This window comes from Macaca thibetana, chromosome 1 (assembly GCF_024542745.1).
Source record: "Macaca thibetana thibetana isolate TM-01 chromosome 1, ASM2454274v1, whole genome shotgun sequence".
In the NCBI taxonomy this organism is placed as follows: domain Eukaryota; kingdom Metazoa; phylum Chordata; class Mammalia; order Primates; family Cercopithecidae; genus Macaca; species Macaca thibetana.
Genome location: NC_065578.1, coordinates 99171432 through 99197176, shown reverse-complemented (window position 1 = coordinate 99197176; position 25745 = coordinate 99171432). Strand labels below are relative to the sequence as shown.

General features: G+C 38.8%; 1 protein-coding gene across 8 annotated transcripts in view; it reads left to right on the top strand.

The window, feature by feature from the left end:
- The first annotated feature begins 4783 nt into the window (after window positions 1-4783).
- Window positions 4784-25745, top strand: part of FRRS1 (ferric chelate reductase 1) — a 71063-nt gene continuing 50101 nt past the window's right edge. For 5 of the 8 annotated variants that reach the window (XR_007723163.1, XR_007723167.1, XR_007723168.1 and 2 more), the window contains exon 1: window positions 12081-12166. The gene's annotated coding sequence lies outside the window, so the exon portion shown is untranslated. Of the gene's footprint in view, window positions 4868-12080; window positions 12167-13059; window positions 13453-14909; window positions 15019-25745 lie in introns of those variants that run through there. The other 3 variants (XM_050778573.1, XM_050778586.1, XM_050778577.1) reach the window with 3 other exon arrangements.

The following is a 25745-nucleotide window of genomic DNA, read 5'->3' as shown; positions in this document are numbered from 1 at the left end:
TTCTCAGCTTCCATACGTTCTTATACAATCTTCCACAGCAAGTGGCACACCATTTACACTGATGATTTAATTAGATTTCTGTCTGTCCTGCTAAACTAGGAGCTCCTGAAAGGTGGACCTTGTCTTATTTATCTTTATGCTTTATATTTGTTAAAGTTTAAATCCTACAACTTTGAAAGTTTACCCAGTGGAGAAAAAGGATTCTTGAAAAAAATGGTTAGATAAGCGACCAGCTTTCATGATAAACGTTACCCTGACTATATAATATTTTGTGCATAGTAAACTGACTTTTGGCTGGGCACAGTGGCTCATGCCTGTAATCCCAGCACTTTGGGAGGCAGAGGCGGGTGGTCACCTGAGGTCAGGAGTTTGAGACCAGCCTGGCCAACATGGCGAACCCTGTCTCTACTAAAAATAACAAAAATTAGCTGGGCATGGTAGCAGGTGCCTGTAATCCCAGTGACTCGAGAGGCTGAGGCAGGAGAATTGTTTAACCCAGAAGGCGGATGTTGCAGTGAGCTGAGATCACGCCATTGCATTCCAGCCTGTGCAACAAGAGCAAAACTCTAACTCAAAAATAAATAAGTAAATAAAAATAAAAATAAATAAATAAATAAAAGAAAACAAAATAGAAAAAAAATAAAATAAACTGAGTTTTTACTCAATCATTAAATCTATTCTCAATCTGCTTGTGAGAGTACAGTTTCTTTCAGTATTGAGACTACTTTACTTTTGTAAAGTAGTTACGGTTGTCACTTAACAGATTGGCACTTGAGCCATGCTGTAAATAAATGACATTTAAATAAGTCACGTAGCTCAAGAGCTGCTAAAGCAAAAATTCTATAGTAAATGGTACCTTTTTATTGTTAAAATTTGGTAAATAAAAAAATTAGGTTATTACTGAATAGGTCTAAGAGCTATTTTACTCTTTTCCTTGACTTTTATTTCTTATTTGCTTTATAGATTAAATAAGAGAAATGATAGAAATTTGAATGTAGTATGACCCTAACTGATGGGAAATAGTAAAAGCCACTGATCATTATCACAACTTTTGATTTTATGTTATGTCTATAGGTAATTGACAGAGATTTTATTATTTGGCAGAGTTGAGTCAACCTTTTAATATTTTTACTTTGACCAGTGTTACCATCTCTGTGGCACATAATCACAAAGCATTAATATTGTCTCGTACTTAATTAAAATGCCACAAAAGAAAATTACATAATTAAAGAGGATAAAACATGTCTGCCATCCTTTCATTATAGTCAATAAATCTGGCTTTAAAATGAACTGACATTCAAATAGAATTTGAAGAGAGGTAAAAAATAAAAGAAGGAGCTTTCTATGTTTCTGCCACTTAAATTAAGGTAAGGCCTTCTATTTAGCATCTATTTTTCCAGTTTCTAAAAAGGGAAGTTGAAAGTAATGACAGAGTGACTGCCCCAGTGATTGCTTAGAGTGGCTGAATTTTCATCCATTGTTATTGACTGTTTGGTGGATTGAGAAGAGTTCTGACACCATGTCTAGGGTCAGTAATAAAGAGTATTGCAAGTAATCAATGATGGCTGCTCGAGTGTGGGAATGGCAACTCATGTAATGTGTATTTTCTCACTTTGATATAAGACATTAAAGATTGTGTTTAAGACATTAAAGATTGTGTTATGAGCAAGTCTTTGAGGTCACTCCAGTGCTAGTGTGATGAAATATTCTGTCATGAGATAATCACAACAACCCCACTTATGTATCATCTTTTTTATACAAGTGAATAAAGTAAAATTAGGGGGTTAAGAAACTTGCCTGAAGTCAACCAGCTATTATTGAGCAGAGCTGGGATTTCAGCCTGAGTTAATTTGATTTCAGAAAGCATGAAGTCATTTTTTAGATGGCAGAACTAGTATTAGTTTAAATTGCCAGAAAATTCCATAGATAAATTGTGACTTTTTTGCTAAACCTTGAAGAATGTTTGGTATTAAATAGGTGGAAAGAAAGGAGATTCTCAACAGTGTCTGGATAGTTGAAAAAAAGAAAAGAAAGGAGATAAGGGAACAGCATGAGCAAAGGGGAAAAGATGAAAATGAGTGTTTAATAGACTGAGTTAGCTGTACCAGCTGGAAATGCAGTAAGAATGCTCAAAGTGTGACTGTGGAGTGCTTTGAATGCCAGACAGAGTACAGATATCACTGTACAAACCATGATAAATCACAGTACATTATTGATAAAAGCAATCTTTTAGGAAGATTAAACTGAGGTTGGGCCATTGTGGACACGGTTGATGGGAGTGATGAGAGATGAAGTTAGATTAGTTAGAAAGTTACCGCTATAGTCTAAAGATTTAGAGCATAGATAATTATAGTGCATATCTTTTCTCGAACAATTTTTATCTGCAGGCATTGAACTAAGCACTTTACATTTATTATCTCAATTAATCCTCACAGCAGCATTATGAGGAGAGTAACATGATATTCATTTTACTCTGACGAAACAGATTCAGAGACCCCCAGGTCACAAAGTTAGGGATGGAGTTTATCTTCAAATCCTGGGTCATCTGATTCCACAGCACCACATCGCCCTGCTTAAAATCAATAAGTGGGGAAAACACTTGCGTGTGAGTATTGAGAAAGAAGAAATGGATTGATAATTGACTTGATGAGATATTAAAAGCAGTTTGTTTCAAGATTTTGGGCTGTCATCCAGTTTATTTCATAAATCAGGACATATCTACTCACAGATACAATTAGAAAAAGTTTATTTACCCTTATCATATATAACACACTCTGACATTTTCTTTTCTATTTTACTAAAATGTTTTTGGTGGTGATTCACTAAAGATTTTTTTAAATTGTGGTAAAATCCACGTAACATAACATTTACCATCCTAACCATTTTTTAAGTGTATAATTCAGTGATATTCAGCACATTCATGATATTGTGTAATCATCACCACCATCCATTTCCAGAACACTTTTCATCTTGTAAAACTGAAACTATCCGTTAAACAACAATTCCCTATTTCTCTGTCCCCCCAGCCTCAGGAAACCACTGTTCTACTTTATGATTTCGACTCCTCTAACAACATTATGTAAGTGGAGTCATACAGTATTTGTCTTTCTGTGACTATCTTTAAGGCTCATTCATGTAGCATATGTCAGAATTTCTTTTTTAAGGCTAATGTTTCATTGTATATATTTACTATATTTTACTTATTTTTCTATTAGACGCTTGGGTTGCCTTCATGTTTTAGCTATTGTGAATAATGCTGCTATGAACATGGGTGTACAAATCTTTCTTTGAGACTGTGCTTTCAATTCTTTTGGGTATACTTTTAAAGATTTTACAATCCACTGATAAATGGGCTGTGGCTCCTGGCCGAAAAACTCAGAGCTATAAGCTATGAAAAGGATAAAAAATGGAAAATTATTTCTAGTTTTAGTTTGAGTGTTGAAAAGAATGGGTACCACTGATTGATAAACAAGGAGAAATTAGAAAGAGAAGTTACTAGTTTCCTGAGGCTGCTGTAACAAATTGGTATAAACTTGGTGGCTAATACAAGAGAAACTAAATTCTCACACTTCTGGAGGCCAGAAGTTCACAGACAGTATCACTGGGCCACAGTTAACGTGTCAGTGAAAACATACTCCTCCAGAGACTCTAGGGCAGAATTTTCAGAATTTTTTCTTGCCTCTTCCAGTTTTTTTTTTTTTTTTTTTTTTTTTTTTTTTTTTTTTTTTTGAGACAGAATCTTGCTCTTGTTACCCAGGCTGGAGTGCAATGGCGCGATCTAGGCTCACTGCAACCTCCGCCTCCAGGCTTCAAGTGATTCTCCTGCCTCAGCCTCCGGAGTAGCTGGGATTACAGGCACCCACCACCAGACCAGGCTAATTTTGTGTTTTTAGTAGAGGTAGGGTTTTTCCATGTTGGTCAGGTTGGTCTCAAACTCCCAACCTAAGGTGATCCACCCTCCTGGGCCTCCCAAAGTGCTGGGATTACAGGCATGAGGCACCGCACCTGGCCGCCTATTCTTAATGATGATTATCATAAACTGCAACCATGTGTAATCTCCCTCTGCCTTTCTTTCTTAAGGGCACTTGTGATTGCATTTAGGGCCCACCTGGATAATCCAGAATAATTTTTTAATCTCAAGGTCCTAATTTAAGAATATCTGCAAAGTCCTTTTTTGCTATTAGGTAACATTCATAGGTTCCAGAGATTTAGATGTGGATATCTTTCTGGGGGCCATCATTCAATCTATCGCACATGTTGAGAGAAGAGAAAATATAGTGAATTCAGTTTTTGAATGGAGAGATGTTCAACTGCCTTGAAAGCCATTAGGAAAACAGTACTTGCATTTACTAATATATAAAAGGTAAGTGTTGTAATTATATATTGGGTGTTTATTAATATCAACATGATAGTTGAAGCTGTGAGAGTATGTGTGCTTATGCAAGTACAAAATGAACTCATCTTCATAAAACATACACTCTTGGATATTGGACAAAGAGTATGCTCAGGTCAGATATCTGGAAAGCAAAGAGAACTGTGTATTTATCAGGTTATTTATCTATTAGGTAATTATCAGTCTCTCAATCATCTATTCATATATTACCCACCTAGGAAATCACACTATATTAGCGTAGATGTGGAACCACTTTATACAAGTAGGGCCTAGCGCAGGATCTGCCATATAGTAGGTGCTTGACAAAATATATATTGAATGTAGTGCCTCTCAATCTTTCTCAATCTTTTTTTTTTTTTTTTTTTTTTTTAAGACAGAATCTTGCTGTGTCACCCAGGTTGGAGTGCAGTGGTGCAATCTCCTGGGCTCAAGTGATTCCTCCACCTCAGCCCCTTGGAACAGCTGGGACTACAGGTACGGGTCACCACACCCGCCCAGAAAGTCTGACTTATTTTCTGTCTCTTCTTGTCCATGGGAAACCTGCATTCAGAATTTGGATGGGAACTTAGAGAATACACAGTTCTGGTTGTAACTCCTCATCTTTACTGTTCTGGTAACAAAAATAGAGACGATAAGTGATTTCTCCAGAATGATCTAATGCTCTTTTCACTACATACCTCTGCCTTTTTAGACTTATTTTAAGTCAAGCTTCTTTTGAAGTTTTGTGTCAACTTGAAGAAGCTGCACTATTCTTCACTAGGAAGAGATAGTGTTCTAGTTATTTTCTATCTTGGCATTTATTTTCTTTGAAAGCAAAATGCTTTGTTCCATTAGGACCCAGAGTCATCTATCTAATCAAAGCCTTACAGAGTGGAATGAGGCATTATTCTTGCTTCTGGTCACAACTTTGGAAATGTGTTGTTGCCCTTTTATTTTTTTATTATCACTATGGGGAAGAAGAGGGCTTTTGGGATTTCATAGCTAGGATTAGGGATGCTTATATATTCTGTAATGCAAAGGACAGTAATGCAAAGGACAGTCTCTTAGAACAAAGACATCTCTCTCTCTCTCTCTCTCTTTCTCTCTCTCTCTCTTTTTGAGTTAAAGTCTCCCTCTGTCACCCAGGCTGGAGTGCGTGGCTCAATCTCTGCTCATTGCAACCTCCACCTCCTGGGTTCAAGCGATTCTCCTGCCTCAGCCTTCCAAGTAGCTGGGATTACAGGCAACCCCCACCATGCCCGGCTAATTTTTGTATTTTTAGTAGAGACGGGATTTCACCACATTGGCCAGGCTTGTCTTGAACTCTTGACCTCAAGTGACCTGCTTGCCTCCGCCTCCCAAAGTGCTGGGATTACAGGCATGAACCACCATACCAGGCCAGAAATATCTCACTTGAAAATAATAAATGGAAGGCCACATCCTATCCCACCAAAGAGCTATCTTCTATGTATTTGCATTGGAGTAGACTTTTATGACTTCAGATAATCTCCAACTGACTTTATAATTTTTTAAAAAATGGTGAAAATTGTGAAAGTTGCAGATACCAGGGTGAAATCACTTTTGTCATACTCAGGCAAAATAGGACCAGAAAGCCTGCCCCCCAAAAAGGAGGTTCATGCTTACATGTCTGAGATAAGAACTGTTTCCAAGAACTTTCTAAAAACACTTTCTGTCCTTCATACATCTCCTGCTTTGATAGTTTATCGTTAGGCATTCTTTAGGCCTGCAGGAATTCAGATAAGATGATCTTGGAAGAACACTTGCCCAGTAATGTCATCTCTACCAAAGAAATGACAATAACTCTGCCTCTGGAAACAATGAACTGTTTCTAAGCAGTTTATGTAAATCGTTTTTGCTAATAATAGCTTCCCTTACCCTTCCCAAGCCAAAGGCACTGATGGCTTGCCATTTCATACATTCCAGAATATAATCCTTATTTCTATTTTTGAGTAAACCCAACACAGTTAGAGACAATTTTCTCTAGTGTCTTTTTTTTTTTAGGTGGACAAAATATTTTGAAGAGTTTAGTTCTATCCAGATTATTCAAAACTGGGTTTCAGTAATAAGGTTAGCTCTTTCTGGAAGACACAGATAGCTGTAGCTAGGGGTGAGGATGAAGGGGCGGATATTCTTCAGATCTGTTATTATAGGGAGGTCACATTACTTTGAGTAAGGATTGGGTAGTGTTTAGAGAAGCATAATGTAAGGTGACCTTGAACTGGTGGGTAAGAAAAATATGAAGATGAATGTTACTACCACTAATTGAATGTTGAGAATGGCTTTATGTTGTCAGAAAGTAAAACATGGATTTACTGACCAGAGTTTGGTCAGAAGTCCATGGATAATTTTGGAACAATGTATTATTTATAGCACTGCAAAGAAGGGACATTTCATTTAAAAAGCCACCATGAAAACTTTTTTGCTATTGACTTCTATTTATCAAATAGTTATTTTTGTGCCAAGCACTGTGCTTTACAGAAATTATTTCATTTGGCCCTCTGTTATTTGGTAAATGCAACCTGATAGCAGTAACTTAAGCGTACCCTGAGAATGACCCCGTATCGCAGACTCACCTGAATGTGCATTCAGAGTTCCGAGCTAGGGAATCTGAGAGTGGCAAACCTGCAGATTTGTTCCCTGTCTATGAGGAACACCTGTGCCCCATGTCCATCCTGTGGAACACAGGCCGTCCAGGGGATTGAGGCCCCAAGTTTTGGGCTGAATGAAGATTGGCAGGTGGAAGTTGTTAGGGGAAGGTGCTAAGTGAAAATGCCATATAAACTGCATGCTTTTTGCAATTGGTTGAGGTTCTTCTGTCCAGCCTGTAGCCGCTGTCCTGTCCATCCTGCTGCCACTGGTCCATGGAGTTATCCTTTCCAGCTTACTGCCACTGAATTCTCCCCTGTGTGTAAGCCCCCAGTAAAACCCCATATCTCATTTTCTGGCTCTGGGTCTCTTTGTCACCCTCTTGAACCTGCTGCCATCCCCACTGGAATTGATAGAGGTTTGGCACAGTGTCTGTCTGTGGAATCTGGACATTCATTTATGCAGTAATAAGTAATAAGTAGGTAAATAAAGATTTTTTTGAGCATAGGAATTACAAGATGTGAGTTATACTTGAGAAAGATTAGCTCTCCCAGGCAGGGCACAGTGGTTCATGCCTGTAATCCCAGCACTTTGGGAGGCTGATGTGGGCAGATCACCTGATGTCAGGAGTTTGAGACCAGCCTGGCCAACACGGTGAAACCCAGTCTGTACTAAAAATACAAAAATTATTGGATGTGGTGGTGCGCACCTGTAATCCCAGCTACTCAGGAGGCTGAGGCAGGAGAATTGCTTGAGCCAAGGAAGTGGAGGTTGCAGTGAGCTGAGATTGTGCCATTGCACTCTAGCCTGGGTGACAGGGTGAGACTCTGTCTCAAAAAAAAAAAAAAAAAAAAAAGAAAGATTAGTTATCCCATATTATGTGGGATAGCTAATTAGGTTTATGAGAAACTGGAAGCACTTAGTAGATAATGACGGTAGTTCAGTTGAGACTACAGTCCAGGACAGAAAACAGAATAGTGGCAGTGGAGATGGAGAAGAGGGGGTGAATTTGGCTGTTTGGGTGAGATGAACATAATTAAAGGCCAAGTGAGAATGAGTTTATTTTAGATGGTGGGTTTTGGATGTATTGAGTTGAGGCTGTGTCTAATCAACTGGAGATGTTCTCTTTGAATGTAAACTTGTTTGAAATGCTGAGTATAATAGGGAAGGGAAGTTCCTAAGTTTAGTCCATCAGACCTCATTCAGACTTGGCAGTGGCGCTCAGTGGAGACAGTGGTTCTGACTTAGGATCCTGTCTACCACTTCTCTGTCTAATTTTCAGCAATTTACTTAGCCAGGCAGGTCCTTAACATTCTCAGCTGTAGGATGTTCATAATAGATAGGATACTATATGTGCTTTGGTTAAAATGGGTGTTCAATAAATGATAATTATTGTTCTTGCTATACTTTATTTGCCTTCTTCATTCTCATTTTCTCATGAATATACAGTGGAGTTTTCCAGTGGCTACCTGAGGTGTTACATTATGTCACAAAAGATTGAATGCAGAGGCAGATATGAGAATCCTACTGTCTTCTATTAAGCCACACATTAAAGAGATTTGTAACAGTTTAAACAATGATACTTTTTCTTTTCTTTTTTTAGACTAGTCAAGTGCTATACATTTTCATTAAATTTTTTATTGTTGAAAAACAATCATATAAGCAACAGAAAAGATACTGTGTTAACATGTAACTATTATTGTCACTTAAAAACAAATTTATGAATATTTAACTTTTTCTGTTAATTTTTAATACAAAAAATATTCATAGATATCACCCACACAAAGAAACATCTCTGATGTACATAATAATCTTTGAAAGTTGTGAAGGAACCCTGAAATAAGAAAAGTTTGAGAACTGCTGATATAGAGGCGTGAGAGTGGTAACCAGTAGGGTAGCTTTAACTTCCTAGGATCTAAGCTCCACTAAACTGATTTTAATAAAATTGGTCTCCTTTGTGACAACTGACGAGTTGATGAAGAGTCTGGTAGAGGTGATCTGGAAGGGAATGATAAGGTGGAATTATAGCTGGGGACATGGAGAGAAATGGTAGGCTTAGAAAGGGTGGTGTTTTATTTATTTATCTATTGATTGATTGAGATGGAGTCTTGCTCTATTGGCCAGGCTGGAGTGCAGTGGTGTGATCTCTGCTCACTGCAACCTCTGCCACCTGGGTTCAAGCAATTCTCCTGCCTCAGCCTCCTGAGTAGCTGGGATTACAGGTATGTGCCACCACATCCAGCGAATTTTTGTATTTTTAGTACAGACAGGTTTTCATCATCTTGGCCAGGCTGGTCTTGAACTCCTAGTCTTGTGATCCACCCCACTCGGCCTCCCAAAGTGTTGGGATTACAGGTGTGAGCCACTGAGCTTGGTTGTTTTAGACAGAGGTAGCCTCTCTCTCCATTCAGTTCTTCCCACTATGTTGTACCACAAGAGTGCTTTAGGATGTAGGATTCTGACAATACAGTCGAAGAGTTCTTGTTTTATAGACATATCATACTTTTGGCATGCAATGGGGACAGTTCCTGGAAAGGGTCTGTTATCTGCAGAAGGCTATTTCACCACTTGAGGCTTTGAAGAACTGAAGATCAGCTGACTTAGTTTAAAACTATTCATGTTCCCAGCAGCTTTAGGATAGCAAACCAACTCTGGGTCATCTTTATTTAAAGCCTCTCTTTAAAATCCTGTAGAGAGGGGCTTTTGTTAATTGTGACTAGTTCTTTAAGAGAAAGAGTAGGCCGGGCGCGGTGGCTCAAGCCTGTAATCCCAGCACTTTGGGAGGCCGAGACGGGCGGATCACAAGGTCAGGAGTTCGAGACCATCCTGGCTAACACGGTGAAACCCCGTCTCTACTAAAAAATACAAAAAACTAGCCGGGCGAGGTGGCGGGCGCCTGTAGTCCCAGCTACTCGGGAGGCTGAGGCAGGAGAATGGCGTAAAAACCCGGGAGGCAGAGCTTGCAGTGAGCTGAGATCCCGCCACTGCACTCCAGCCTGGGCGACACAGCGAGACTCCGTCTCAAAAAAAAAAAAAAAAAAAAAAAAAAAAAAAGAGAGAAAGAGTAATGTGATGGTGTTGCTTTCTCTGTTCTCTCTTTAAAAATGGTTTCAAGAATTTACTGGTGTTGATTGATAACCAGCACTCACAGGTCAAGGCATGGGTCATAATCTATTTTCCAGTCTGCATGTGTTGAAAGTGCCTTTGCAAAAAGTTTATAACTGAGGAAATTATGACAATAAATGAGATCAGACCTAACTGACTCCATCTTGCTTTTAATCTTTAAGCTGTCCTTGTTCATTTCTGGGCAAAAGCCAAACTAATTTTGGGATGGAATCCAGTTCATGTTTTGACTCTGAAACAAAATTGGTAATAGCCCTTTCCTGAATGGACCCCCTTCTTGCCTGGGGACCAGTCTGCTTTTGCAGGACCAACAAATTAGCTACAACATTAGAAATTGTGGTTTAGGGGTCATGCAGCCTCTAGCTCCAAGAGTCTAAACCTCCCCTAATTGCTCCTGGGGATAACATCACTATTGGAAAACCTAAGATCAGTGCTTGAGATATTTTGCAGACCCTGGACTCGGTGGATCAGCAGCTGATACCACCTAGACCGGTAATCGGGCTCACCCATTCTGCCATCCCACCCAGGAACAGAAGACAGCAAGAAAACCTGACTTCGACCCCCCGTGATTCCATCTCCAACCTGACCAGTCAGCACTCCCACTTCCCAAGCCCCTACCCGCTAAATTATCTTTAAAAATTCTGATCTCCCAATCCTGAGGAGACTATGTTGAGTAATAATAAAACTCTGGGCTGGACGCCATGGCTCATGTCTGTAATCTCAGCACTTTGGGAGGCTGAGGCAGGTGGATCACTTAAGGTCAGGAGTTCAAAACTAGCCTGGTCAACATGGTGAAACCCCGTCTCTGCTAAAATACAAAAATTAGCTGGGCGTGGTGACGGGCGACTGTAGTCCCAGCTACTCGGGAGGCTGAGGTAGGAGAATCATTTGAACCCGGGAGGGGGAGGCTGCAGTGAACTGAGATCACGCCACCGCACTCCAGCCTGGGCGACAGACGGAGACTCCATCTCAAACAAAACAAACAAACAAACAAAACAAAAGATTCCGGTCTCCTGCACAGCCAGCTCCGCGTGAATTACTCTTTCTCCATTACAATTCCCCTATCTTGATAAATCAACTCTGTCTAGACAGCGGGCAAGGTGAACCCACTGGGCAATTACAATGTCACTCAAGGTCTGAAATGGAATGTTTAATATTTTCAATTACATTGGCCGGGCGCGGTGGCTCAAGCCTGTAATCCCAGCACTTTGGGAGGCCGAGATGGGCGGATCACGAGGTCAGGAGATGGAGACCATCCTGGCTAACACGGTGAAACCCCGTCTCTACTAAGAAATACAAAAAATAGCCGGGCGAGGTGGCGGGCGCCTGTAGTCCCAGCTACTCGGGAGGCTGAGGCCGGAGAATGGCGTGAACCCGGGAGGCGGAGCTTGCAGTGAGCTGAGATCCGGCCACTGCACTCCAGCCTGGGCTACAGAGCGAGACTCCGTCTCAAAAAAAAAAAAAAAAAAAAAAAAAAAATTTCAATTACATTAAAGAGAAGAAACAAAGTAAAAAACAGAAAAACAAAAAACAAAATAAAAAAAGATTTAAAAAAATTCAATTCCATTGTCTTTTCCTGGCCCTAAAATTTTTCTTTTGCAAAAGAGTCTTGTGAAACAGATTAAAGGCTTAAAAAGAAACAAAACAAAACTCCTAAATTTCAGGGTTTGCAAAATAAAAGATTTATTTTGCATTATATCATTCACACTTCAGAAAGGTTTCAGTTCTATGCAATCTGATCTTTCCCCACTTTTTAAAAGTTAATTTGCTTTTGCTTAGCACTATTATAGGACAGGTATAGTTTTGCAATGAAAGACAAAAATTATAATTTTGTGGCTAAATAAGTACTGGTTGGCAAATAGTGTCCCTTTGTGTAAAACAGTATTCTAAATTCTCAGAAATGGAGTCCTAAAACTAGCACTGGTCTTGCAAATCAAGTTCTGTAGCTTAGTTTGGGAAAGGTTCCCTTTTGGCTTACGGCTTAACTGGCTCCACCCAGCTGCTGAAATGTGATACAAGTTGTAACAAAACCGGAAGTTGGTTAGGCTGCCTTCGCTTCTCAAGGTGAGTGTCACGTCTTTTTCCTTAAATTCAGAGCTCTTTGCGAAGCGTTAAAAATCAAATCCAGCTTAGCTACAGACTGGAGAGCCAGCGCCTGTGCTGACCAGGGCAGTCGGCCAGGCAGAACGGGTGCTCTATTCCCAAACTATGTTCTGGAGCTTGAATTGAGCTAATGAGTGTTCACTAACGAGTTAGGTTATTATGTCCCGTGACTTTGACTAACAAGCTTTAATTCCAAGAAATGGGTGTTTATAAGTAGAGAAGTGTTTGGGATCCTGAAAATCATCGACTTTATTCTTGTAGGAGTTTTGTGTTTTTAATTTTAAATTTAAAACTATGGGAACTCTGTTTCATATTTAAAGCTAATGGCATGGTTACCTATATCAGGGATACTTAGAGCCTTATTTGGTTTTTAAAGTGTCTTTTTACCTAGAACTTTTAGTCCCCTTACCCCCCAACTCCCTAACCCTGGAGCGTCGTTAAAATTTCAGAAAGACTCCAGGGTGGCAAGGAGTTATGGCTGCACTTAAACGTTTGTGTGCTTGTCTTGCTGCCCTAAAGGGGAAAGGGGATTTTTCAAATTGTAAATGTGTTATTAGGAATATTTCTTAATATAGCTAAACTTTTCAGTTCAGATATTTTCATTTGCTTCTGCATTTTAATTTTATTTATTTGTTTGTTTATTTTTGAGACGGAGTCTCGCTCTGTCGCCCAGGCTGGAGTGCAGTGGCGCGATTTCGGCTCACTGCAAGCTCCGCCTCCCGGGTTCACGCCATTCTTCTGCCTCAGTTTCCCGAGTAGCTGGGATTACAGGCGCCCGCCACCACGCCGGGCTAATTTTTTGTATTTTTAGTAGAGACGGGGCTTCACTGTGTTAGCCAGGATGGTCTCAATCTCCTGATCTCGTGATCCGCCCGGCTCGGCCTCCCAAAGTGCTGGGATTACAGATGTGAGCCACCGCGCCCGCCCTATTTATTTATTTTTTAGACGGAGTGTTGATCTTGTTGCCCAGGCTGGAGTGTAACGGCGGGATTTCGGCTCACTGCAACCTCTGCCTCCCTGGTTCAAGCAATTCTCCTGCCTCAGCCTCCTGAGTAGCTGGGATTACAGGCAGGCGCCTCCACACCCGGCTAATTTTGTATTTTTAGTAGAGAGGGGGTTTCTCCATGTTGGTCAGTCTGGTTTTGAACTCCCAAGGTCAAGTCATCCTCCCGCCTCGGCCTGCCAAAGTGCTGGGATTACAGGCGTGAGCCACCGCGCCCAGCCACTTCTGTGTTTTTAAAAAAGTGGTAAGATTTGAGTATTATACTGGGATAGAACTGAAGTGGGGGGCTTAATTTGATCTATCAGCTTATTGAAAACAAAGACCTTTTAAAAGATGGTTTTGTTAGGTTGGAGAAGTGAGTTTTAATTCTTCATTTAGTTAGCCAGCATGTTGATTTTTTTGGTGAAGTGTACTCTCTGTTTCACACCTGTCTGCTTTTTTAATGTCAGATTTTCTCAAAATTCACGTAACAATCACATTGTATGAGTACTGTTTTGAAGGTTGTCTGCTAGTCAGAATGAATGGAGATCAATGTGTAGGACATCTTTACTGATATCCAGAGGTTTACCACAAGACAAGTCACCCAACGTGGCAGAAAAACATGATAAAATTTATTAGGAAAAACTAACGCTTTTGGGGTGAACGGTTATTTTAGGTTGGTGGAATTAGGCAAGATTCCAAGAAAGGAAGACAATTTTATACGGGAGACTTTGTTAATGGTGGTCATTGTGCTAGATATTTTGGAGATAGTATTTTATTTAATCCTCATGCAAGCCGTTGATATTGGTGGCATTGTCTCTAACAAGTGAGAAAACTAAGACTCAGTAAGGTTAAATAATTTGTCCAGGGTCACTATGGTGGTGCCTACTGGATTACATCAATGGACAGATTCAAACTTAAGTCTGTGATATTTCAAAGTCCATACACTTCATTGTATCATAGGACAGTAGTTGATGGCATTTTAAATGGATCTTGAAAGAGGAGTAAAGGTCTTCTTTAACAAAACAAACAAAAATAGTAAAAATAACATAGAACGTTTGAAAATAGAAAAAAGAAAAAATCTAACCACCTTCACATCAGTTTCTGTACGGTCTTTACATATACATACTTTGTAGTGTTATTTAAAATTATAAAACACTACATCCTTTAAAAAAATGCACATTATAAAGTGGATTAAAGAAAGGAAGTCCACTCCTCTTCCCATCCTGAAAACACATACCATCCTAAGCAGTAAACACTGTTGAGAACAATCGGAAGCATGTATAAAGGTTTTTTTTTTCTTTTCCTTTTAAGTTATGTATATTTTGGTACATTCCATATCATTTTGCAGTTTTCTTGTTTTGATTCCTCAGTGGAGCACGAGCATGTATCTTCTTAAGAACATGCAGATTCATGTCTTGGGATTTTTGTGAAATGATACTTGAAAAGTACTTAAAACAATGCCTACCTCCTAGAATGCACTCAATAATTATTAGCTGATGTATTTGTTATCTTTTTACTCTATTTCATTCTTGTTAATGGTTAGCAAGTGTTATATAATTTGGGTATAGTGTAGTTTATTTTTGTAACCACTTAAATTATCCAACATTTTTGCTACTGGAAATTATCCTTGCATAACTGTATGGGTTTTCCTGTAAGATGCATTTCGAAATTTTTTTTTTTTTTTTTTTTTTTTTTTTTTTTTGAGACAGCATTTCACTCTTGTTGCCTAGGCTGGGGTGCAATGGTGCCATCTTGGCTCACCTCATCCTCCGCCTCCTGGGTTCAAGCGATTCTCCTGCCTCAGCCTCTTGAGTAGCTGGGATTACAGGTATGCACCCCCAAGCCCGGCTACTTTTGTATATTTAGTAGAGATGGGGATTCTCCACATTGGTCAGGCTGGTCTCGAACTTCCAACCTTAGGTGATCCGCCCCCGCCTCGGCTTCCCAAAGCGCTGGGATTACAGGCGGCAGCCACGGCGCCCAGCCTGTAAGATACATTTCTAGAAATGAAATTTTCAGGTCAGAGGATAAACATTTTTAATTTACTAAGATATTGTTAACATCTAAAAATGTGACAGTTTACCATTGTCCCTGTGTATGAGAGTGCTCGTTTCTTCACATCCTTGCTTATATCAGATATTATTACTCTTTTGCGTATTATGTGAAATAATGGGGAATACACAATTCTACCTAGTTTGGCATAGTGTACAGAGATTTTTGTATCTTATTTTTCAGTGTAACCTTTATTTTTACATGGACAGGAATTTGGCCAAATTCCTGTCCATGTAAAAATAAATGTCCCATTTAGCGGAAAAATAGGGGTCCCATTTAGAAGGCAAAACTTCAGGAGAAACAAGAGAAGCTTATTTCTGGAATAGCAGACGGCACATTGTTATTACAGTATAGGGAAAAAAAGTCCTTGAAATTTGGGTTGTGCAGAAAAGTATAAAACATTAAGTGTCGAGTGCCTTTGCTCCTTAATCTAATAATTCTTGGGAAGCCACCGAGTGTTTTGTGGGGAGAGGAGAGATATAATGAGAATTGTACCTTAGGAAAATAATCCTGTGTTAAGGAGATACAGAAACAGGGAGACCAATTGAAAGTGTTTTATTAATCTGGGTGAAGGTAAGGAAGTCTTCATGCTTGGAGGTGGTGGCAGAAAGGAAAACAGTAGACAAATGTAATAGAATGGAAAGTAGAAGAGAGTTGCAAGAGGGATAGGTAGAGTGCAGAATTGGTGGAGGTAGAATCTGCAGAGCTTGGGTGCAAGTTGGGGACCAAAAGAGTGTTTGGAATCCAATCCTGAGAGTTCAGGGTTTGAAATCCTGCTGATGAGAAATGTGTTGACAGACCACCATCAGATTAGGAAAGTGAGGTTCAAGAACTAGTCTGGAGGAAAAAACGAATTCCACTTCAGACAAATTAAGTTTTTCGTCATCTAAACAGAAGTCCATACCCAGTTGGAAATCTGTGTCACAGCATTGTAGAGCTGTGGGGTGGAGCAATTGAAAGATTTAAGAAATACTATCCTAGAGGTTATAATTGAGGCTGTGGAAGTGATGATCCTACAGAGAAATAGGGCAAAAAAGAGAAAAAAGAAAAAAAAAGACAAAAAAAAGCCGAGTGAAAAAGTCTTGGAGAAGGATATCTTCATGAAAGAGACGTAAAAGAGGAACCAGACTTCATTAAAATATTTTTACAATGACCATTTCTGACATTTGATTGCTGTTCTAGTTAGACTTCCTTACTGCCTCCAAAAAATGTGGCAGAAAAACGTGATAAACTTTATTAGGAAAAACTGACGCTTATGGAGTTTCTGCGGAGAGAGCAGTCCCCCCAGAAGTCCATTCTCACTTTTTTCTTTCTACCTTTGATTCTCCCATTACTCCAATTCAAATCATGCTTATTCAGAATCCCTCTTTCTCCATAATGCCTTATTTACTTACCATGTCAGCCTTAAGGGTCTGATTTGAAGCTATGGATAGTTTGGTGATCAAAACCTCACAAAGTAGGCCAGAGGCCATACTTTTCACCTCTCATTTTCTGTAACTCCTATTTTACATATGGGGACAATAATACCTCCCATAGCTCCCTAGGTTGTTGTGAGGAATGCATACTAAGTCCTTGACATGATGTCTAATATGTTGTAAGCCCTTAGTAATTGTTAGCTCTTCTACTATTATTTCTTCCATACCTCTGAATTACTATAATGAAATGCAGTTTTAAAATTTCTGTCCCAGTGTGATCATAGGCACTATTTATTTTTATAAGCTCTGTGAGCTTCAGTTTCCATACCAGTAAAAAACAACAACAACAACAACAACAACAAAAACCCTTGTATGTTTCTTCCAAGGATTAGCATTCATACATGTAAAGCAGGACTGTAATGACTGGAATAGAGCAGGCACTTAATAAATAATAACATTATTAAATTATAGGTTAATAGTATTTGCTATTGTTTTATCTCTTAGTTTTGGGTCTTTAGAGAAGGGGCCATTCCACTTAGCTCTGAATTTTATTTTAAGGAAAGAATTATTGTGAGGGCTACATGGAGTGATTCAAATGAAACCTGTATATCATGTAATAAGATATTTGTTTCCAATCATGTTTCCAGAAAATTAATAAAGAAAATGGAAAAATTGGTCAGGTGAGGTGGCTTACGTCTGTAATCCTAAGACTTTGGGAGGCCGAGCGGGAGGATTGCTTGAGCTCAGGAGATCAAGACCAGCCTGGGTGACATAGTGAGACCCTGTCTCTACAAAAAAATTTAAAAATTAGCTGGGCGTGGTGGTATGCACCTGTGGTCCCAGCTACTCGGGAGGGTGAGGTGGGAGGATTGCTTGAGTCTGATACGTGGAGGTTGTAGTGAGCTGAGAGATCGCACCACTGCTCTCTATCCTGGGTGCCAGAGTGAGATGAGACCCTCCCCCCATCCCCCCAAAACAAAATTAAAAAGAAAATTGAAAGATTACTTGCTGATGGTGCTGTGATTAGAGAAACTAGGATTAGATTGTAGAGTTTCAAATTACTTTTTTTTCAAGTGTTTTTTTCTTCCTTTCCCCTTACTTTGTCTTACTTTCACTCAAACTCTAAAATATTTTTCAGAAGTCTTTCCTACTGACCAGGCATGGTGGCTCATTCCTATAATCCCAGCACTTTGGGAGGCCAAGGCAGGTGTATCACCTGAGGTCAGGAGTTCAAGACCAGCCTGGCCAACATGGTGAAACCCCGTCTCTACTAAAAATACAAAAATTAGCCGGGCATGGTGGCAGGTGCCTGTAATTAATCCCAGCTACTTGGGAGGCTGAGGCAGGAGAATTGCTTGAACCTGGGAGGCAGAGGTTGCAGTGATCTGAGATCACACCATGGTACTGCAGCCTGGGTGACAGAGTGAGACTCTGTCCCCCCCCCCCAAAAAAAAACAAAAAGAAAAAAGAAAAGAAGTATTTCCTACCATCTTAAGTTGTCAGATCTGACAGATCTTAAACTGGTATTGAATGTGCCACTTTTATGCCCTTTGTCTTTTAGAACCTTCTCTGAAAATGTCATAACGCTGATTGTTAATTTAAAAAAATCATTTTTTCTTCACTTCCTTCTGTGAAAATGGAGTCTGAAACATTTTTATCTGGGGAAGTGGAAATACTTGACCTATTTTTCAATTTCCCTATAATTTGAGATTCAGCTATCAAAGTCATCTTAGTTTTTGGTGTAGAAGTTTTCTATGTAGGTAAAATTAAATTACTAGAAAGAAAAGGAGCATATTTTCTGAAATATTTTACGTTTGAACAAATCAAATACAGATGCAAGAAACATGCAAAAATCTCAGTTTATCTAAGCCCAGTAGTTTTCAGAAAAAATTAGTACATATTGAGGAGATGGAAAGTTAATAGTGATGTTATAAATAGTGGCAATTACCACTTATTCACAACTTATGTTTTCAGGCATCTATGGATCTTTACATTCATTCTTTCTGGAGCTTTAGTTCTGTGAAATAAATCTCTACATTGCTATTCAGTCTCTTATAAAGCAGATTTAACATTCTGAATTAGGTAGGTGAACTTAGATTTCAACCTTTGTCCCAATAGCTCCCCACTCACATTGTTTGTCCCTGTGAAACATGGATCCTTGCTGGACCTGTTTACTTTTCACCTTCTCTCTAAACAGGGAACAGTGATGAAGAGTGAAAAGAACATGGCTATTGCAGTTAGATTTTGGTTCAAATCCTAAGTATGCGTGATTTAGGGTATATTCCTTAACCTCAGTTTCCTCATCTCTAATATGAAGAGAAATCTGCTGCTTATAAAGATTCCATCAGACGTGGTCTCTAACTGCCAGGTCATCACCAAGTGTTCATTTCTTTTCCTCTTTTTCTATGTCTCCTTTCCTTCAACTCTACGATAAAACTACAATCCTTTTCTTTCCCTTTGTCCCAAAAGTTTTATTGCTGTCTGTATATATCTTGTGCTTAGTCTTAACTTGCTGACTCTATCAATCTCCTTATCCTTCTGTGGTTTTACCTATTTTTCTAAAAGTCTTCCTACCTAATTCTGCAACTCAACAGGTGAACACCTATTTCCACCTCTATCCTCAGTCTAGGTTTTTGGTGACAGTGCTAAGCTCACCAGGTTTGCCCCAAATCCTAGATGAAATGCTGAGCTAACAAATTTACACTGTCCCCAGATTATTGGGGGAACCCACCCCCAATATTTCAACATAGGTTCTTTATATTTTCCATAAGTGTCGGCCAGCTGAGAAATAAAGAGGGACAGTATAAAGAGAGGAATTTTACAGCTGGGCTGCGGGGGGTGACATCACCTATCTGTAGGACCGTGATGCCCACCTGAGTCTCAAAACCAGCAAGTTTTCATTAAGGGTTTCAAAATGGGAGGAGATGTAAGAACAGGGAGTAGGTACAAAGATCACATGCTTCAAAGGGCAAAAAGCAGAACTACTAATAAGGGTCTAACAAAGATCACATGCTTCTGAGAGAACAGGACAAAAGGCAAAAGCAGAACTGCTGATAAGGATCTATGTTCAGCATCGCACCTATTGTCTTGATAAACATCTTAAACAACAGAAAACAGGGTTCAAGAGCAGAGAACTGGTCTGACCACAGATTTACCAGGGTGGAGTTTTTCCCCACCCTAGTAAGCCTGAGGGTACTGCAGGAGACCAGGGCGTATCTCAGTCCTTATCTCAACCACATAAAACAGGTATTCCCAGAGTGGCCGTTTATAGACCTCCCCCCAGGAATGTATTCCTTTCCCAGGGTATTAATATTAATATTCCTTGCTAGGATAAGAATTTAGCTATATTTTCCCTACTTGCACTTCCGTTTATAGGCTCTCTGCAAGAAGAAAAATCTGGCTCTTTTTGCCTGACTCCACAGGCAGTCAGACCTTATGGTTGTCTTCCCTTGTTCCATAAAAATCATTGTTATTCTGTTCTTTTTCAAGATGCACTGATTTCATATTGCTCAAACACACGTGTTTTACAATCAATTTGTACAGTTAACACAATTATCACAGTGGTCCTGAGGTGACGTACATCCTCAGTTTATGAAGATAACAGGATTAAGAGATTAAAGACAGGTGTAAGAAATTATAAAAGTATTATTTGGGAACTGATAAATATCCATATTAAAATGAAATCTTCACAATTTATGTTCCTCTGCCATGGCCCCAGCTGGTCCCTGCATTTGGGGTCCCTGGCTTCCTGCAACACCAGATTAGTTTCTCACTCAGTTTGGAATTTCAATTTCATTTTCTAATAGAAGCAATATGTAAAAGAAAACCAAAAACTTGACCTCAGTTCATTATGCCAAGAGGAAGAAACTAAGCTGAAAGCTGAGTCATGCAAGCAACTGCCTTTCCTTTTGTTTCAAAGAAGAGAGCTACAGATAAAAGGTTAGATATCTCCACAAGATAGTTACCTTATCTTACGTAAAGTGCCAGCTTACTGAGCATAAGCCAATACATACTTGACTATTCCCCTACCTGCTCATTTTGTCTTGGAACATGTGAATGACAAGTTCCTCTTTCCCCTCCAGCCCACTTTTCCCCTTTAGATGTTGAAGTCCTCAAAGTCATCTTGGGAGAAAGGCACAGACAATAGACTGTTTCTGTGATTCTGTGTTTTCTTTTTTTTTTTCTCTCCCAGGCATTGTCCTTAGCCTGGCAAAATATATTTCTAAGTTGATTAAAACCTGTCCTATATACTTTTTGGTTTCCAAATATTATAAATGGTGGTTCTGTTTTCAGGCCAAAAGCCTAGAAATAAAAGCATGTTTAAGACATAAATTAATTAAAATGTATTGCACTTGTGCCAAAATAAAAGAAAATAATGCCATTGTAATTCTCATAATAAAATAAAATGAAAACAATATTTAATTGGAAGCGGCTATTTACCTTAAACATTTGCAACCAATGGAAATTCTGAAAGGAGCTTCCAAGTGACTTAAGGATTGCTGCATTTTTATATTATGGGTAGTTAAACAACAACCGTTATCATACAGAAGATTACTGTGAGAATGCTGATATATGAGCCATATTTATACTTTTTGTCCAGACTCACAAGTGGAATGAAGTGAGAATAAGGCATTTTCCTTTTGATAAATCCAGCTCCTATCTCCAAAAATTTCCCCTGTTGCTTAGCCTGTTTGTTCCTTTGATTCTGAGAACTTTTCTTTTTTACTAAAATTCTTGATACTCCTAATTTAGAATTTGATTCAAGGCTGAAACTTAATGGTCTATGCATGCCATAAAGTAATGTTCATCAGATTGCAGGTTAAGATCCATTGGTAGATTGTGAAACAATGCAGTAGGGTGTAACCAGCATAAAACAAAAAAGGAAGAAATAGGAAACATATACATCTATAACAACTAGTAAAGGTAAATAATGTTTCATGAAATGTTTGTTGGGCTATAATGTAAAAATATTTCTTACTTTGGATGTAGTAAACAAAAATTAAAACCACTATATATTGCAAAAAAAAAAAAGACACCCTTTTCTAAATTATGTAGATATTTTATAGTGAATTATTTTGGCTAAGTTTTTGCTTTTTTTGCATCTCATTCTTCATAATTAAGAATTCCTTGCTGCTTCATACCTATGCATTAATTAAGACTCAGTACATGCTTCACTCATATCTTAGGTAATGTAGGGTGGGTGTAACTGGGCTGAGTTCCCACAGTTTTTTTGTATGCATGTCAACTTTTGAACTCCTTTGATGCTTTAATTTAAAATAAATGACTAACAAGAGCTAGAACTTGAATGCAATATAACTAGACATGATTCACTATTTGCTAGCTTAATCATCTGACATGGTTTTAAAAGATAGTTTTCCTCCTTTTTTCTTATTCTCACATGTTCTTAGAGTTGCACAATACTAAGACGTTTAATGACCGATTTATTTTAAAAAGTCTTTTGTTAACACATACTCCTTTTTCCAATGACTTTCCTACATCTAAATATTTTTGATTGAATTCTAGTTTTGTCTGAATTTTTACTTTGTAATAAATATAGTCTCATGATTAACATCACTTGCTCCTGTGGCCCACAATCAAATAATAATTACATTTTCATCTAAGTACAAGAATTTTATATTTACATAATAAAAAATATACTTGCTTTGAGGTTTTATCTTTATGTGAGATATATGTAGAACATGGTGTAAGCAGTCATCATACCCTTTTACTAAGCACTTGTCTTTCAGGTAAGAAAGAAAACTGTATAAATCTCATCACGTTTGGGAATATTTTATTTAGAGAATCAGGATAACTGCTCTTTTAGTCTTCTAAAATAATAAATCTCTGTCTTGGGTGGACAAAATAAATCTTTTTTGTTTTATCTTCTATTTTGTATAGACAATAGAATGTGAATATTAATTTAAGAAAATCACACATAATTGGTAGGAGTCCTTTCTGTGCTTAAAGGATGATTTCATAATGTAATAGCTCATTGTTGACAATCTATAATTTTAAGTTAAATGTTTCCATGATTAACTCCTATTCTGTCATAATTATGTGATCTGTTAGTATAGGTTGACTAATGAATTAATGTATCCGTTTGAAAAATAGTTGTACTTTAAAACATTAACTGGAAAACCATAATTAGCTATTATAATGAAAATAGAACTTTACCTTGAACAGTCAGCATTTGACAGAGGATAAAGAAGTTGCCATTGTGCAGGTTCCTCTCTGACCTTGTTATATTTTCCTAATCGATGATGGGTGGTGGTGTCTTAGTCACTTCCCTTTTTTGTCTTATACTTCTTGCTCAAGTAATTCCCAATATGCTTTTCCACTTTGCTTTTCTAAAATCATACAATAGTAGAATTGAAGGTGGCCTTGAATTTCTTCTGGTTCACTTGGTGTATTTCCAACTGATGAAACAGATTTAGTGACTTGGTTGATGCTGTTCAGCTGTTTAGTGCATAGCAGAGACTGGATATCAAGTTTTTGTTTTTGTTTTTGTTTTTCCATTTTCACTGACAGAAAGTTAGTGCCAAATAAATATTTGTTAAACTGAAGTAACTATTTTCACTATATCATTCTTTAGGTAAGTGGCACATGACTACATTTAATCTTCTTAATAATGATGAAGTCGATTAAATAGTGATGTTCCTTCTCTTCCTTTCCTCCCTCTCGCTGTTCCTCCCTCCCTTTCTCTCTGTCTCCCTCCAACCCCAGGCTGGAGTGCAGTGTCACAATCATAGCTCACTGCAGGTTTGATCTCTTGGGTTCAAGGAGCCCACCTCCCACCTCAGCCTCTTGAGTAGCTGAGACTACAGGCATGCCACTGTGCCTGATTATTATTATTATTATTTTTTAATTTCTGGAGAGACGGGGTCTCCCTTGTTGCCCAGGCTGGTCTCAAACTCCTGGCTTCAAGCAATTCTCCTGCCTTTGTCTCCCAAAGTGTTGGGATTATAGGTGTGAACTGCTGTACCTGGCTGCAGTTATTTCCTTAAATATTCTGTTTCCTATAATAATCAACCATTATTATTATTATTTTTTTCTCCACGGAGAAATCTTAAGCTCCTTTTATGTTGTAGATATTTTTCAAAAGTTCTCAGTTGGTTCATTTGTTTCTTTCATTCCTCCTTAAATGAAAAGAATTCTCCCCAGCTTTCATGTTTGCTAAATAGTGGGGTATATGGTACTGTTGGACCCTATGCTGTTTACTTAGCAGCTCCTGGCATTAGGTGCAGGGCTGGTTAAAGTGTGTATCTCCCAGCACAATATCTGGGGTTTAACAGGAATTCCCGTAGTTTAATTTAGTGAGGGATTTGTTTATGTAACTATATATGCGTTTAATGCTGTAAATTTCCCCTTAAGCACTGCTTTTGCTGCATCCCACAAATTTATTCTCTTAAATTTATTGAGTTGTATCTTATGGCCCAGAATGTAGTCTATCTTGGTGAACATTCCATGTGAGCTTGAGAAGAATGTGTATTCTGTTGTTGGCTGAAATAGTCTACAGATATCCATTATATCCAGTTGACTGATGTTGTTGAATTCACCCATGTCCTTAATGATTTTCTGCCTTCTGGATCTGTGCATTTCTTTCTCTCTCTCTCTCTGTCTTTGAGACAAGGTCTCACTCTCTGTTGCTCAGGCAGGAGCGCAGTGGTGTGGTGTGACCATAGCTTACTGCAACCTTGAACTCCTCTGTTCAAGTCATCCTTCCTCCTAAGCCTCTTGAGTATTTGAGACTACTTGTGTAGTCCACTGCACCCAACTATTTATTTACTTATTTATTTGTTTGTTTGTTTTTACAGACAGTCTCATTATGTTGCCCAGGCTGGTCTCGAACTCCTGGTCTCATGTGATCTTCCCACCTTGGCCTAGCAAAGTGCTGGGATTATAGGCGTGAGCCACGGTACCCAGCCTGGATCTGTCCATTTCTAATAGTGGATTCATCTATTTCTCCATATAGTTCTATTAGTTTTTGCCTCACTTATTTTGGTGCTGTATTGTTAGGTGCATACACATTCAGGATTGTTATGTCTTCTTGGAGAACTGACCCTTTTATTATCAGGTAAAGCTCTCTTTATCTCTGATAAATTTCCTTGGTTTGAAGTCTGCTGTCTGAAATTAATGTAGCTACTCCTGCTTCTTTAAATTAGTGTTAACATAGTATATTTTTCTCTATTCATTTTAATCTATTAAAAGTAAATGTGTCTTTATATTTAAAGTGGGTATCCTGTAGAAAACATGTAATAGGTTCTGCTTCCTGATCCACTTTGACAATCTGTCTTTTAATTGCTACATTTAGACAATTGACATTTAAAGTGATTAGTAATATAGAGGGACGGCTCTTTTTTTTTTTTTTTCCCAGAGTCTTGCTCTGTCACCCAGGCTGGAGTGCAGTGGCATGATCAAGGCTCACTGCAAGCTCCGCCTCCCGGGTTCACGCCATTCTCTTGCCTCAGCCTCCTGAGTAGCTGGGACTACAGGCGCCCACCCGCAAGGCCCAGCTAATTTTTTTGTATTTTTTTAGTAGACCCGGGGTTTCACCAGTTAGCCAGGATGGTCTCGATCTCTTGATCTCGTGATCCACCCTCCTTGGCCTCCCAAAGTGCTGGGATTATAGGCGTAAGCCACCGTGCCCGGCCAGGGATAGCTTGTTTTATGGCACTTCACTTTATTGTGCTTTGCAGATATTGTGTTTTTTTACAAATTGAAGGTTTGTCTTTTTTAAAAAAATTAAATTATAAAAAAAGTATAAAATCATTAAAAAAAGAAAAAGGGTCTTGTTATGTTGCCCAGCCAGGCTGGTTTCGAAATCCTGGGCTCAAGCAATCTTCCTGCCCTTCCCTCCCAAAGTGCTGGGATTATAGGCATGAGCCACCGCACCCTGCCTTTTTTTTTTTTTTTTTAATTGAGACAGAGGTCTTGCTTTATTACCTAGGGTGGAGTGCAGTGGTGTGATCATAGCTCACTGCCACCTTGAATTTTTGGGCTCAAAGGATCCTCCTGCCTTAGCCTCTTAAGTGACTGGGGTCATAGGCATGTGCCACCACAGCCAGCTAATTTTTAAATTTTTTTGTAG